Genomic DNA, 12838 nt, shown 5'->3' with positions numbered 1-12838 from the left:
TATTTAGTGAGTTTAAAGGCAACACCAGGTTTCCCTATCTTTTAAATGTATTTGTTTTAGGCCAATAAATAGTAATGATAATAATAATTCAAACAAATAGGCTGAAACTCTTCATAAAGATAAATAAAAGCAATCAAAGAATATTCCTTGTACCTATCTAATATTTTGTTACGGTTATTAATAAAAGTTTTTAAATATTAGGAGTGCGTTGGTGAGATTAACATAAATTACTGTCAACACTTAATGAAACAAAAAAATAATTAGAAATCGCAAGGATTATCCTCTTGAGTATTCATTGAAATTGTGCAATATCCATCTCTTGAATTTGATGGAACTATTTATTTGATTTATCTTTGGATACATTTTCAACACACGTGTCTTGAATTTAATTGACTTATTTGTTGAGTTTATCTCTGAATAAAGTTTTAACATCCTTCTCCTTAATTTCATTGACTTACGTATTGATTTTGTCTTTGTGATGAATTGCTGTATTTGTTAAATTGATCTTTGGTCAAAGTTAAATTTATCTCTGAAGTGTTTACATCCTATTCCTGAATTTGAATGAAATATTTAATGAGTTTATCTTCGAATAAAGCTTCAACACCTTTATAATAAATTTAATTGAATTATTTATGGACTTTGTCTTTGGCCAAGGTTTAAACACTTTCCTTTTGAATTTAATTGAATTGTTTACGGACTTCATGTTTGAAGAAATTTTCAGTTTTTTCTTTGTTTTATTGAATTTGTCTTTTTTTATAAAGTTTTAACTTCCTTATCTTAAATTTCATTGAATTTTTATTGAATTCGCCTTTGGAAAAAGTTTCAATTTCTTTCTTCTGAATTAGACTGAATTTCTACTGCATTTATCTGTAGACAAAGTTTCAATTTCCTTCTTTTAGATTTAATTGAATTCGTCTTTGAACAAAGTTTCAACTTGCTCTTCTTTAATTTAATTGAATTTTTATTGAATTTGTCTTTAGACCAAGCTTCAACTTCTATCCCTTTAATTCAATTGAATTTTTATTGAATTCGTCTTTGGACAAGTTTCAACTTCCTTCTCTTTAATTTTCTTGAATTCATCATTGATAAAGTTTCAACTTCCTTCTCTTTAGTTAAATTGAATATTTATTGCATTCATCTTTAAACAAAGTTTCAACTTCAGTATCTTTAATTGCATTTTTATTGAATTCGTCTTTGGACAAAAGTTTCAATATCTTTCTTTTGAATATAATTGAGTTACTTACAAACTTCGTCTTTGAACAAAGTTTCATTATTGTTCTCTTTAATTTGATCTAAGTTTTATTGGCTTTGTCTTTGGACAAAGTTTTGACTTCCTTCTCTTTAATTTAATTGAGATTTTATTTAATTGGTCTTTAGACAAAGTTTCAATTTCCTTCTTTTGAATTTAATTTAATTTCTCTTGAATTCGTCTTTGGACAAAGTTTTAGTTTGCTTTTCTTATCAATAATGTTATAAAATAGAGGATCTACCTATATGTATCTACATCGTATTAAATTAATGAAGCCAAATAACAACCGAACATCGAAAAGTCTGATTGGCTATTCTCATTTTCGCCATCGTCTGATTCGCTACTTTCGTTGCCGCCATGATTGTTGGCTCAAAACATTACGATCCTATTGGGCGGAGTGGGCAGAGTAGGGGTGGCAAAACTGTGATGCATGGCTTCAAGATTTTATTGAAAGGGCAGATCCTCTATTTTTTAAGATCCTTGTATTTAATTGAATTTGTCCATGAACAAAAGTTTCCTTCTCTTTAATGTGATTGAGCTTTTATTGAATTGATCCTTGCACAAAGTTTCAGCTTTCTTCTGTTTAATTTGATTGAATTTTTATTGGATTTACCGTTGAACAAAATTTCAACTTTCTTTTTTCTGTGACTGAATTATTTATTGAATCTGTTTATCTAATCTAATTAAATTATTTATTGAATTTATCTTAGGATGGGATTTCAATATCCTCTTCTTGAGTATGATTGAATTATTTGGAACATTGCTAATTCTGAAAATTTATTGATAAAGTAGGATTGTCAGTTGGTTCGTCCTTAACGCCAATCACCGGAAAATGACAATACTTTCACTTATATTCCTAGCTGTTTTCACTAGCAACAATATTCACAATAACTAAGTTGAACTCAAGCGATGGAAGCTGACACTTGCTCGAAAATAAAATTCAATCAATAATTAGACCATTCTTAAATTTTTAATAGCAAGTTTCCTTCTTTATTATGAAACTTTAATTACTGAAAGCATGTTACTGATAAAATGTTCCAAACAAAGAATGAACAAAAGAGTAGTTAAGAGTTTACTGCTAATTTTATGTTTTTTTTTTAAATTTACTTCATCTTAACATGTCAGTTTGTCTAAACTTCATCTAAACAGTATCTGTGTACATGGAAGATTGTCACATAAAAGTTAGACGTTCCTTCTTCCAGTTAAGTAAAAATCACAACAATAAATTTTGTAATACACTATTTTCAATAATAGTAGCGGAAATTTAACAACCAATATTACTATCAACAAATATCATTCAAACTTACATTCATATGTATGAAAATGTAATGAAACATATTGACCTTCTTACACATTACTTAACATGTACTCTACATGTGTTATCATACTTTAAGGATATACTAATATACTATCGTGCATTAAGAATCATAAAGTGTATTGCAATACTAACTGAAATAATACCTATACGGAATACTACCATCACTATTCAATACACTGGATACATCCTTACCGATCCTTTGTTTTTCATCTGGAATAGAAACTCTGACCTCGAACCTTGAAATTTAGAAATAGCAAATAGATGTCATTCTACACATGTACTATTTGGTTAGTAGTTATTTCGGTGCTAATTCCATATCAGAGCGCTATAAATCCTTTATTTAATTGTTCATTTTTTAAATCATTGATAGGCAATTAATTTACCATTCCGGTAGTTTAGGCACATTTGCTTGTTCATATTTAAAAATGTTCAACAGGGGCAGATTTTGAGAACCAATCTTTCTCACAATATGATAAAAGACGCGAAGAAAGTTGATCTATTTTTTCTTTGGTCTTAACTATGGTGAACTTAAAACGACACGAATTAACTTGTACGAGTTTATTACTTCACGCTAGTTTGCATATTATATTTATCTAAGGAGTAGAATTGGGATACGTTTGGACTACAGTCAAATACAGGTTAACATGACCCTGGAGTAATTAGCAGCTGGAATATTCAATGCGGTAATCTTCCAATTTCTCAAATTAATTACATAAAAATTTACTACTGAACGGCTTCCCAACGTCTTCAGGTATGATTTTACGTTATATGTTAACAAACATATTTCATTTCTTCTAATTTTCTTTTTTCATTTTTGGCGCCTTGATATGAAATAGTTAATTTTGAATTTTTAAGAAGGAAAGTAACATGCACAAAAATATTTGTAAGAAAAATATATTATTCTCATATGAAACTAAATAAAATCAGCATTTGTTATAAGAATCCAAATTTATACATATTTCATCAAGGGTGTTAGTGAAATATGCATTTTACCAACATGCGAAGCTATTACATTTATAACATGGAAAGAAGAATGTTAGCTAGTTAATAAGCATATATAACATCATCTAAGCACATAACACATACATTATTTCCAGATTAAGTATTCATAATGCAATACTATGTAAAAAAATTGCATCTCTATCAGTTATGAAGAAAATAGATGTTACACAAAACACAATATCAGAATATGATACAATTACTCACGAATTGTATCAGAATGTGATACAATTGTAACAATTTTTTTTTCTGTTGTTAGGTATCAGTGTATGACTATTTACAACTATTAACGGAAATTCGAATTTCTCTATTTCCTTATATGGATACTTATAGAGTAAATGCAACGTAAAACTTACATGACACATTCCTAATTAGCCCGATAACTTCAACGTATATTATTTTTCTGTCAATAGGAAGATTGAAATTCTTTCCACAAATTTATAATTAATGTCTCTGTTATGATGACTGAATAACTTATAATAATATTCAGTTGTTATGAGGATATTAAAAAGTGTTATTAATAATGATTTTATAATATAAATATCTTAATCATTTTTCATTCTAGAATGTTAATTTATATATATATATGTTATATATAAATGTTATGTTTTTCTATTTGGAATTTAACGTGTTTCAGAAATGTAACTATATGACACGACGTAAGTCTACCGTTGAATATATAAAACCACGAATCTGTCCCTCACTAAAGACAAGAATATTACAATCAATTACATGGGAATGGCTTGTTTATGAATACTGTTAAAATTAGTGCTGTATTAAATCAAATATTTTACTGAAGTTTATTTAAAAATAAATCAAATGTAAACTATGCCTACGAGTAAGAATTACTTAAACAAATCTAGACTAATTAGTTAAGTCTTATGCCATCAGAATTTACTTTCGAGATGTTATGCATATCAGAAACGAACTGAATTGGTGAAAAGAAGTACAATGCAATAATCTATTTTAGACATTTAAAAATCTTTAGTCTGAAATATCAGTGCTAATATTAAACTAAATGGAGAAACTGAAATATCGCAATAAGCAACTTCTTTTTCGTTTGGAATTTAACGCCTTATTTAGAAGTTGTATGGGACGTAGCATACAACTTAATGTGAGATTCGAACTATATACATTCCCACCGTAGGACCTTTCTATTACATTGTTCTCAATCTGAACCAGCAATTTACATATTAACATCTCGAAGTCAACTAAAAGTTTTAGTTTAGATATATACTACAGTTCTCATCAATTTAATTAGCAAAAGAGTCTAGAGAGGAACTATAGATCATAAATTTTTTTAGTTTTTCTTGTGCTTACACATAGACACAAACGTTCCCAGCGAGGGTACTAGTGTACAGGAAGATGTTTTCCATTGAAAAAGGTAGAGAATGATAAACTGATTTTCAATTTTTAATTAAAAATACAGTAAAAATTCTTTCCCTGCTATAGAATAAATAACAAAGTATCAGAAAATCCTCAAAAGATTCCACAAAAATTTCCTCTTACAACTTCACAAATAAAACTTTACTAGGGTTTGATATGTCTACATTTGTTTGAGATCGTTAATAAGTTGGAATGAATGGAATCTTATTGGTGTATACTCTTGTTTTAGTAGCCATTGAGTCTTTCAGATTCATATACGTAAGTAAAAGTATCAAGTAAGTCTCAATCTTGTGTAAAGAAGTATACCAAAGAAAGGTACTTAGGAACTGGAATTAATAAAACGACTAAATGCCCTTTTCCAAATAAGTGCGTTAGTAGATTGAAATATCTTTCAGCAATTCTGATTAAATCAAGATACTGATACAAAAACTACTAACCACAATACTGACTGTGTACCGCAGTGGCTTCTTAGTTATTTCTACAGTAACTTTCATAGTTATACTATAACGTAAGTTTGAAAATTGTACGAAGTAGTTTTGAGGATATGGTTAAGTGAGGATAAATGTCTCTTGATTGACTTTTTAGTTGGTTTCAGTATTTATGTCTTATTACACTAAGGTATAGAGATAAGATTTTTAAAGCATGGATTGTGGACCTATATTCGACTCTTCAAGTTGATTCTGCAAATGTAAAGATATTTGCAGATAACATTTCTGTACATCTATGTTTTTTTTAAATGTCAAACATTAAGTCAAAGATAAGATAGCTATTATATTATTAATATACAAAGAACACAAAAGCACACTTCTTAAAAAGAAGCGAGAACCCAATATATATACAACAACTATATTTCAGTTTATAAACATGTGAATAACTAAAATATACAAAATATATACGACACTTTCCCATAAATAACAAGGAAAGATTTCATGTTAGGAAGGAAAAAATCTGTTCTTACCTGAAACACTGTTACCGTGGCCCAAAGAATATTGTTAAAGTGTTTTCTGTCACACGTACAGTTTGGATGTCGGTTGATGATCTCCTCACACGCACAACTTCTCGGGAGCTGTATTCCATCATCGTACATGCAAAACTTACCACCAAATAGGTACATGCCTAAGATACTGAAACAAACCAACAACAAAAGAAATGCAAAGTAAAAGCAGGACTGTATAAAACCACATCAAATAGGCGATGATGGAGACATGGTAAAGAAAAAAAGAAAATGCATTGTGATGTATACAGGAGGCAGCAAAAGGGTAGATAAATGTGAGGCACATTTAATGAAGACAAAGATAGAAATGAAAGAAAGTATAAATAAGGGAAGGTAATATTATATAAGTAGATGCTACGGATAAATATGAGTCACAAACTGGGAAGAAGATAAATGGATGAACGAATAAAATACAACTGCTACCTACAAAACGGCACAAAATTACGAGAGCCAAAAGCTACAGAACGTTATAGGTACACAAAAAACGATATACATATTAATATCAAAGTATTAAAAGTACAGAACAAAATATATTTACATTCAGTACAGTACATTCACACTAGTATTGTACAAACAATAAAACCCAGACAAAGCTGTTTGCCAGAATCTGGTATTGTTTCACAAATCTTGTGTCTTTATAAAACTACGTATACCTAAGAACTAATAAGGTTCAATTTTTAAATCACAGTAACTGCGCTACCTAACAAATATATTTTGCTGGTATATTTGCAAATGACACCACTGAAACAAGAACTATATTACATTCTAAGTGTTGTTAAATAGGTCTACTTAACACTGGAAATAAGTGAACTTTTTAAAGGTAAACGTCACATATTGATTTACTACAACAATATAAAATATTCTACACGAATACACATACATATAATACGATAGGTAATAACGCGCTACGACTACAAGTGTTTTATAAGTGCTAGTTATGACTCACCCTTTCGATTTGAATTTCTGAAAACTTAGTTTGAGTACAAGGGTTTGATTATAACTTTTATTCTAGGATTCACATTGTGTATATTTCTATTAATTATCTATTTATTCTCCCGATCTATTTCTAGGTTTTTACTGGCATCCTCAAAGGTATGTTAACAATCAAACCATCTCAAGTTCATGTAAGTGGGTCGATGAAGTTTGTGGCGAACAAGCGAAATGATCGTCGAGAACATTATTCTCAACTGATGCATGTAAAATCTCTGAGAGACTGATGTGTTAATATATATCTGATGATGCTAATACGAAGCAAACGAAATGGTAATCAGGAACATAAAATAAAATTGTACAGGTCGTAAATACCATGGTTTTCTTTCTTCTGCATGAAGTAACATAATAATGATGGAAGTATTTAAGAAAATACTTTGACAAATTTATTTATTTCAGCTATCACAACGAATATTCATTAAAATAAAACAAATTTGTTTCTGGGTTGTGTACAATATTATTTTGATATTGTATCGTCACCTAATGTTTATTAGGAAAATATTCACAGCGTAGAACAAAAAAATCTGTTTTATTTCAATACTTTTTCATGTACTTATTTTAAATGTATTAATTCACTCTTCAAGTCTAGAATAAACAGTTGAATTATACAGAAAGTATATGTAAAATAATGGCCTTACACTTCACTTAAATATTAGAAGACTAAATCCGCATGAACATTAAATAAGAATACATATTTATTACTCCGACACGTATGAATGCATATCACAATAATATTTTGATATGTTCAAGGATCTCCTGTAATCTAAAATATAGAGTGATGGTAAGAACTATGGTTATCCAATGCGCAGAGGCACTTCTTGACATGCGCTCATCCATGCTACAACAATGAATGTGGGGTATGCTTAATCCAACTTTCATGAGGTCTAAAGTATCCATCCCTTAATTAATGAATGACACATATGCAAGTATTTTATCTTGAATATTAGGAAGTGGTTTAGTTATTTTGAGTTGCTCATAGGCAAGGCATCTATAGTTTTATAATTGGCTAGAGTTTGCTAATCGTGACGTCAGATAATAGAAGTAAATCCAAATGTTTTCAAATGATTATAAGTAACTATTAAAAATCGTTAGTGACATTCTATATACACACTGTGCAGGATATCCGCAAACGTTTTCAAGTTCATTTTAAAATTTTTATCATTTAACAGCTATAGCTTTGCAAAAAGAACACACAGTTTTAATGTATCAATTAACATCAGTTTAAAGTTTCTCTAAGCTTATTTAACAGTCCCTTCTTAGTCATTTTCATATTTTCCTTGGCTTTTGTCTCTTTAGTGAAACTATAAACGTGGATACCTCCAATTTTTAAGATCCACACTTAATCCAAGTGTAAGTATGGAAGGTATTTAAATTACACACACTATATGATTTCTACATTTGTACAGCTGCGGAAAGGAAATATCTGAAACTGAAGTAAAATAATTATCTGGATATGAAATTAATTATTCACACCACCGCTGAAAGAAGAACCTAGGAAAGAATGTTTTCTTATTATTACTTCAGTATACATTTCTTTTTAATTGGCATAAGGATAAGCGAAATAACATATTATTATAATATTTAAAATATATTTTTCAACTTTGAAAGATTAGTTATAATGTTGCATTGCAAAGTTGACAAAATTACAGGCTTAATTTCAAGTGGGAAAATGTATTTTCTAATATATTATTAGATTCCTGCAAAATACAATGATTAAAAAACTATAATTTGTTGCATTAATATTCTAGCAGTTATTTAAAAATTAAGATGGCTAATTTTGCTACTTATTATAATTCCATATGTATTTGTGGAATTTCGCTTGGAAGAAACACCATGATAATTGTTTAATATTAATATTAATGCAATTTTAGTTGGGCAGACAGATATTATAGACAGAAAATAAGAATGATAATTAATGTTTATCCGTTCTAATAAAGAATAACTTATTAGTAATTCATAGATATATAAGATTTTGTGGTAAATAAACCACAAATCGAAGAAGCTTGGTTACTATACGCGCCTTTCACAGAGCTACAAGTCACGGGTCAAATTACAGTTTCACAAGTTACTGTAACATAATGTGCCCAGAAAATTTTTCTACAAAAACCGATAATAACCAGTGATCTATTTTTCTTACTTGAGCATTTTCACAAGCAAGCTTTTAGTCTGTATTCATATTTGGTGTTACGTAATGCCGCTCGACATACGTAACTTTCGTTCCAATAAAATGAAAATCAGTCAACTTAACCAGTCATTAACAAACCAAAATCATTTTCCCTCGAAGAAATTTAATTGTAATATACGGCGATTTTTCTTTATTCAAATTAATTTCTAATATTAGTGTGATTTTATTTATTTTTGTCAGCGGTACTATTGAAAGACTAGTGTTTTCATTTTTCATCTTAAGCTCTATTATAAGAAACTAAAATTCTACAAAATATTGTTGACATGGAGGTACTTCAGAACATGTGTTACGTCACAGTTTTCAGGTAGCTTACAAGACAATTGATGTACTTCTTTCACAAAAACTAATTATGATTAATTTTAATGTAAAATATTACAAGTGTCCGATCACTTGTTAACATTTGTTTACAAATTACGAAGTGACAGCCTTATGCTAACATTTCGCGAAGCGTAATTACTTTTGTAATTACGTTATAAGATCGCTAATGTTATGCTAATGTCTGTTTTTGTATAATAGAGAAATGTAAACTTTTAAAAATAGGTTTGTATTAGTACTGTATATCCAACTGTTACTGATAATGATCGAGTAGGTTTGAGAAATAGGCTTTATTTTGCTAATACATCTATCATAGCTAGAGTGTTTGGGGGCCACATTAAAGCAGGAAGGATGAACTGGTCTTTCTACTTTCCGTTTGGTGACGTCAAATGGCGTCGATTGAACGAACGCAGAGCTGAGAGTTCAAATAAGGAGGATCCTGCTTCTATTATATGTATATGTAAGGTAAAGTACAATGCAACACATATTACGCTATCTTAGTTTGCCATAAAATAAGAGCAAGCAATTTCATGTTACACGATGTTGGATGGAAGGAATTCTTTTTAAATTGCACTTGTCGATTACAAGGAAATAAAGCATAACTGAATTTCTGTATGGGATTTGTTCAGAACATTAAAATTCATTCGGCATTTTTTGTCACCCCTATTTATTTCCATCGATTTTAACATTTAAATTGTTACCCTACAAAACAATTATTATTGGCATTACTTAGTGATATGGGTGACTGGGACTTAAGGCGGCATCTCAAGATATAAAACCTCAATTGAGGTTGTGAAAGAAAGAAAAAAAAAGTTATTTGTTGTTAGCAAGAATGTTATAAATAGAGGATCTGCCCATACGTATCGTCATCCTATTAAATCGATGAAAAAAAAAACGAGCATTGGCTACTCTCTTTTCCGCCATCGTCTGATTGGCTACTTTTGTTTCCGCCATGATTGTTGGCTCAAAACATTGCGATCCTATTGGGCGTAGTGGGCAGAGTAGGGGTGGCGAAACTGTGACGTATGGCTTCAAGATTTTGTTGTAAGGGCAGATCCTCTATTTTATAAGATGGTTGGTTGTTAGAAAGAAAGAAAGGAAAAAGGAAGAAAAGAAAAATATTTGTTTGTTTGTTTGTTGTCATAATGGCTTCAAAGTTTTGATAAGCGAATCAATCATCTGTATTCTAGGAGGACTGAGATGGCAATTCAAGAAGCTATGTAGAAGGAAGCTTTGCTCTAATTTTTATCACTTTTTTAAATTTTAATAAATTGTTACTTTAGATCAATTATAGCTTGTTAAAAAAATATTTAGCACACTTTAATTATGTTTGCTTCTGATTATCTTCCTCCAATACAAGTTTAATAGTAAAAAAAAGTCTACTTTTAACCAGCCAATCGTCCATATTGGACGTGCCATTTTGTAAAAATAATTTCACTTTATAACAATTCTAGCGAAATAGTCAATGTGGCTTACTTATTACTTCTAATAATATTCCTCGCAAGAGGATGAAAACAGTATAGTTTTCTATTAATTCTTGGTCGCTGGTTTCTCCAGTGTCATCAACTTAGAGGTCTGCACGGGCTCGGGCCTCGCCCGTGGACCGGAATAGAGTCTACAAATCAAACATCACTTCGGGCCCGGGCGGGCTCAGACCATAAATTTTTAAACATAAAACCATATTTCTCGGGCCTTTTCGGGTCTAACTTTGTAAATATACTGTGCAATGGTGTTTATTGGACTGTTCTTTGTACTTCAAGAAGTTTCTGTAATTCAAGCTTATCTCACGAGCTCGGGTCGGGCTCGGGCCTAAATGCTAAAACATATTTCGGACTCGAGTTGGGCCTCACATTATAAATTCATGAGCCGGGCCAGACCCGGGCTAAAAATTCCGGCGCTTGCAGACCTCTACATCAACTAGCTATGATGTTCTATATACAGCGCCGTAACCTACATCTTTTCTGGGCGAGGGGGGGGGGGGACAAGCATTAATACGCGTATTTGGGTCCCCTAGAAAAAGTTGCTTTTCTAATTCTTGGGTCCCTCTTTCCATCTTTCTCTTACACCTTATGGGCTCCCAGGAGCCTGTGGGCCCTCTTATAGAGCAAGGTCTGCGGGACCATTAGTTACTCCTCTCGTCCCGTTCCATACATGACAAATTAATTAAGGGGATAATATCGACAAATCTCATAGCCTACGAATAAATATTATTTCTAGGGCCCCTAATAGTAGACAGTTTTTACTGAAATGAACCCACGACTCATTTTTGTTTTATTTACCTTTTGTGTGCTGTTTTGTTTATGTAATGTGGTGAACCTGTTTGATGCTTCATTTATAATTTCATGTTCTTATGTATATAGAGTAAGAAAATTTTGTCTGAAAATGGGCCCCCCTCGACCGGCGGGGAACTTCCCAGAGAGGTAATTGCCCCCTGCCCCCACAAGTTACGGCCCTGTCTATATACCTTGCTATCTCAATTTGTAGTCATTAAAATATATGCAAATGAATGCAAATTATTTTCTAGTTATTTTTCTATTCTTAATTTTGTAGTAACACAAAATATGTATTATATGTGCTTACCGATACAGACGCAAGAAAAGAAAATCAACATGCGAGTGGAGACATCCATTTAAAGTAGTGAGATACCTTGACTTTGAACTTCTTTTGATATTTAAACCAATTTTATTTGCTAATGTTTAGTTGACTTTATTTAAAATGTAAGCATACATATAACTTTAGTTTAATGAGACTTTTAAAGAACAATTAGTGGTAACGCTAGTAAAATATTAGAAAGATACTAAACTGAATTTAACGACTTTTAGTTTTTAACAACAGTTGGTGCAACAGAAGGTATGCGAGTGTAACTTTAAATGAGCGGACTTGAAGTAGTTTGAAAGTAGCTTCTGGAGTTGATACATGTCCTTTGGCCACAATTATCGGGATTTTACGATTTTTTTAAAACTTACATGTGTAGTTAACATACCTTATACATTTTCCTCAAGCTGTGGTATAGCATGCGGTACTGAATACATTTATAACAAGTGAATTTATTGAATCCACTGTAGCTCATTAGTACAGCGTTCACCCAGCATTCTCTAGATTGTGGTGCCTTACCCGCTTGTTTAGTAACTAACGATTATGTCTTTGGCACGTTGTCCCGGTTCGATTCCCAAAGGGAAAGTGCAAAAAATTATTTCACATTCACTTTTATTAATAATCCATCGCTTTCAGCATAAAGATCATAGCCATGGGACGTCAAACTTTAAAAAAATCAATTACAATTTTTCTAATATGTAGGATCCTGACTTTGATTCCAGCTCGAGCCAAATGGGCTTTGTGGTGGACAAACACCGTGTGTGTGGTCTTTCTCGAGGCTCTTCCGCCCTCCTACTTTTTTCCATT

General features: G+C 31.0%; 1 protein-coding gene across 1 annotated transcript in view; it reads right to left on the bottom strand.

The window, feature by feature from the left end:
* The window catches only part of Ca-alpha1T (Ca[2+]-channel protein alpha[[1]] subunit T), a 316291-nt gene that overhangs the window by 117762 nt on the left and 185691 nt on the right, over window positions 1-12838 (bottom strand). The window lies entirely within an intron of this gene.

This window comes from Thermobia domestica, chromosome 11 (genome assembly GCF_964235325.1).
Source record: "Thermobia domestica chromosome 11, izTheDome1.hap1.1, whole genome shotgun sequence".
Taxonomy (NCBI): Eukaryota; Metazoa; Arthropoda; class Insecta; order Zygentoma; family Lepismatidae; genus Thermobia; species Thermobia domestica.
The sequence above is the reverse complement of the archived record's forward strand: the minus strand, read 5'-3'. Positions and strand labels throughout refer to the sequence as shown.